Source organism: Lathyrus oleraceus, chromosome 7, assembly GCF_024323335.1.
Source record: "Lathyrus oleraceus cultivar Zhongwan6 chromosome 7, CAAS_Psat_ZW6_1.0, whole genome shotgun sequence".
Lineage (NCBI taxonomy): Eukaryota > Viridiplantae > Streptophyta > Magnoliopsida > Fabales > Fabaceae > Lathyrus > Lathyrus oleraceus.
The window spans coordinates 161,345,521-161,350,375 of record NC_066585.1 but is presented as its reverse complement, the minus strand read 5'-3'; positions in this window follow the sequence as shown (position 1 = coordinate 161,350,375).

The following is a 4,855-nucleotide window of genomic DNA, read 5'->3' as shown; positions in this document are numbered from 1 at the left end:
AGGAAGATAATCCCTAGCCAAGCCCTTTGGGCCTAGGAGTAGGAGTTTATTTCTGTACGAAAAACCCTCTATCTTAACCAGGAGCAGGGTAGTCTTCAGTTGGTTTGACCATGTGTTCAAATTTCAAAAAGGGAGTGTCATATCTGAGGATCAACCACATCTTATCCCTCACTAGAAGTCGAAAATCGCAAATTGATAAATGCATATTTATGCACAATTCTCCTACTTTTTACTTAGGCATTTCTTTATTTTATTTTGTTTATTTTTATATTTTATTATGTTTTCATATTTTATTTTATTTTTAGTTTAATTTAATTTTCGCACTTATTTTTCAGCTTTAGCAGTCTGCGCGGAAACGATCATAACTGGAGTTCCGGGAATCCGTTTGAGGCGTTCTAAAAATCGCCGGAAAGCTAAGAGAGAGAGCTACGACTTTCGTGTTAGAGTCGAAGTCAGATTCGGAGCTCAAAATTCCAGATTTTCGTTTCAAGTTACAGCATTAGAATTTTATTTTAGTGTTGGGTCATTTGTAGTGGGCTGGGTCGACCCAGTTGAGTTGTAAAACGGGTCTTTGTTTTCCCCTAGGTCTAGCAGCCGTACACCAGGGGGAATGGAACGGAAAAATCACGGTTCATGTACGAATTTGAGAGCTTGCAAAGAATGACTATGGAGAACTAATTTCCCAAGAATCAATTCACTGTAATCGGATGTCACTTTGAGGTTCTTTTATAATTTTCCATTAATCTGTTCCTTTGAATTATATCTATAATCACAATTACTTGCTTAATTTAATTGTTTTTACATGATAGAATTCTTTAATTTGATTGTTGTCTACTTTTGAATCAATTTCGTGATTAGTGTAGCTTTTGCATTATCGCGTTCGATCATATTGCGTTTGCTTAATTCGCAATAGTTTTAATCCGTTTGCTTTACTCGGAATTCAGGGACAGACTTCATATAAATAGGATCAGACTCGTTTAGGGAATTGGAATTTTATAGGGATCAATGATAAGTCGGAAGATGATATAGTGGGTTGATTCATTTCAGCTTATTCAAATAATCACTTTTTATAATCACTTATTTTCTGCATTTTTGTAATTGAACACCAAATCAACCCCCCCATTCAATTACGTTTAATTATTAAAAACAAGAATCCTTGAGACGATATCCGAGTTTAATTGTCGCTGTATTACATATTTACAAAATTACTCGTTTTGACCCGCGTGCGACAGCGGATCAAATTGGCGCCGTTGCCGGGGATTCTTGTTTCTTTTAATCGTTTTTAGAGTCATAGGTTTAGTGTCTAAGCATATAGGTTCTAGTTTCCTTGCAGTTTCGTCCAACTTACGTATTGGTCTTTTTTGCGGTTTGGGATAAAAAAAAATGTGTTTTTAAACAAATTGTCTCAGATTATTCCGATTTTTTGTCGATTCATTAGGAAAAAAATCAGTAATCAAAAACCTCTATTTATGGAATAAATTGTGGATGCCGCCCTAAAAAACCGAAATTCCTTATTTTTCTATTTTTTATGATTTATTTTCGGTTTTGGTAGTTTTAAAAAAATCTGAAAAAAATCTCAAAATTCTTAATTGACGTCATTAGATTAACTTAGGTGTTAGTTTATTTTTGTAAATTTATTTTAATCATTTTCCTTCATTGTGTTTGTTTTTTACTATGGCTGACCAAAGAACTTTAAGGCAGTTAGCTGTCCCTGATGTGAATTACAATGACATGTGTATTGAATATCCTGAAACTCATACTCCTTTTGAATTGAAATCTGGTTTAATACACTTGTTTCCAAGGTTTAGTGGTCTTGCAGGTGAGGATCCGCATGAGCATTTGAAGGAATTTGAGGTTGTATGCTCTGCACCTTCTGGACCTTCACTAGAAGATATTGTCAAACAAATAACTGCAAATAATCTCCAGTTTCAACAACAAGTAGATTCTACTTTAAATACTTTGCAAACACAGATTGGGCAACTTGCCACTTTGGTGAATGCCATGCAGCAAGCTCAAGGATCAAACCAACAACCCTTGGAAGAACATTATGTTTTCCAAATAGATTTGATTTCTGAAATTGTTGATGATACTTGTAGTGATTTGTTTGTATCTGATTTTCCATCATTGTCTGGTTTTGATGATGTTTATTGTTGTGATATTTATACTGAAACTAAAATTTGCTCTGTTTGTGTTGAAATTGAGGCTGCCTTGCAAGTTGATATTCTTACTGCAGATGAGGTTGCAAATAAAGTTGTTCAGGTAGATAAAGGTCTTGACATCCCGGCTGCCCCAAACACTCCTTCTATTGAGCCGCCACCTTCCCTCGAGCTGAAGCAACTTCCTGAAAATATGAAATATGCTTATTTAGAGATGAATGAAAAACTACCGGCTATAATTTCTTCTAATCTTGATTTCGATCAAGAAAATAAGCTTTTGCAGGTTTTAAGGAAGCATAAAAAGGCATTTGGTTGGACATTGGCTGACATTCCAGATCAGATCACCTTCACGTGTCCATTTGACACTTTTACTTTTAGAAGATTCTTTGATCCTGGAATAAAAGGCGAAGATACTAATAAAAATTTCAAGTTCAATGGACATTACCCAAAGCTATTCCATGACAGCCCCACTTTGGAAGAAGAAAATGTAGAATATATCTCTTTGGGAAAGGCTGCTTATGTGATCACCTATCCTCCTTGACTACTCGGGTGTGTTCTTTCCTCTCTCTTCTCTCTCTTATTTTATGTTTGTTTCTTTCATTGAGGACAATGCATATTTTAAGTGTGGGGGAAGAAATACTTTATTTTCTTTGTTTTTGTTCTTTGTTTTGTTTTGTTTTTGTTTTCTTTCTAAAGAAAAATAAAAAAAAATTATTACATTTTTGTTGAAAGTTTTAGGCTATAGAATAATTTGAGGTTGGTTTGTGGAGACTTGGGAAAAATTCACAAGATCGATATTGTTTTAACACCGTAAGTCTCCTGCATATGGAAATTGAGTTGAATTTTTATTATGTTTTAGCCTTATATTCTCATCCTCTGACAGCTTTTGAGTAGTTTATTTCAGCAGTCAGCACCATGTCACACACACTCTACGTAGGGAAGCCGATGAATATAAGTGAGTGTTCCGAAAAAAAAAGAGAAAAAAATAAATAAAGGAATGCACCTTCTAAGTTTGGTGACCTTCACCCGGTCACTTAACTCAACGGTTGTAGAACCTTCAAAAAAAAGTTTTTGACTCGTTGTTAGTTGGTTCAGCGGTTTCTGGTGCTGAACTTGGTAGGGCGAATTACGGTCCGATCCCCCGCAACTACAAGTGAGTAAGCAAAGGGTTATGCCACTTAAGTACCAGAACCCCGTGCAGAAAAGGATCAGAGTCACTAATCGGTCGCCTTGCTATGAGTGTGTGGAGATAACGGGCTTAATGTGATTGCGCCTGAATGAAAAAGGGCAAAAGAAGGATGAGTAAGTTAGGCTTTAGTATAATAATATGATTCGAGTTGATTTGTGTATTCAGGAGGTTTATGTCTGTATAACTGTGGATTAGTGTTCTTACAATATCCTTAGTGTGCAAGATTAGTACCTATCAATGCAAACTTAACCGAAGAAGACTTGTAGCCTGGAATGAGTAGCTATTGATGTGTGTGTGCTTTCTTTGTTTTATTTCAATTTTGCTCGGAGTGCAAAAGTTCAAGTCTGGGGGAATTTGATAAGTGCATATTTATGCACAATTCTCCTACTTTTTACTTAGGCATTTCTTTATTTTATTTTGTTTATTTTTATATTTTATTATGTTTTCATATTTTATTTTATTTTTAGTTTAATTTAATTTTCGCACTTATTTTTCAGCTTTAGCAGTCTGCGCGGAAATGATCATAACTGGAGTTCCGGGAATCCGTTTGAGGCGTTCTAAAAATCGCCAGAAAGCTAAGAGAGAGAGCTACGACTTTCGTGTTGGAGTCAAAGTCAGATTCGGAGCTCAAAATTCCAGAATTTCGTTTCAAGTTACAGCATTAGAATTTTATTTTAGTGTTGGGTCATTTGTAGTGGGCTGGGTCGACCCAGTTGAGTTGTAAAACGGGTCTTTGTTTTCCCCTAGGTCTAGCAGCCGTACACCAGGGGGAATGGAACGGAAAAATCACGGTTCATGTACGAATTTGAGAGCTTGCAAAGAATGACTATGGAGAACTAATTTCCCAAGAATCAATTCACTGTAATCGGATGCCACTTTGAGGTTCTTTTATAATTTTCCATTAATCTGTTCCTTTGAATTATATCTATAATCACAATTACTTGCTTAATTTAATTGTTTTTACATGATAGAATTCTTTAATTTGATTGTTGTCTACTTTTGAATCAATTTCGTGATTAGTGTAGCTTTTGCATTATCGCGTTCGATCATATTGCGTTTGCTTAATTCGCAATAGTTTTAATCCGTTTGCTTTACTCGGAATTCAGGGACAGACTTCATATAATTGTTATTGCGCTTGTCAGTAGCTTTTGTAATCGAATAGGATCAGACTCGTTTAGGGAATTGGAATTTTATAGGGATCAATGATAAGTCGGAAGATGATATAGTGGGTTGATTCATTTCAGCTTATTCAAATAATCACTTTTTAGAGTCACTTATTTTCTGCATTTTTGTAATTGAACACCAAATCAACCCCCCCATTCGATTACGTTTAATTATTACAAACAAGAATCCTTGAGACGATATCCGAGTTTAATTGTCGCTGTATTACATATTTACAAAATTACTCGTTTTGACCCGCGTGCGACAGCGGATCACAAATCTGTAATGGTTGTCCCTCGCCAACAAAAGGAACGAGGCAGTTACGACCCCTTCAACAAATCAAACAAAT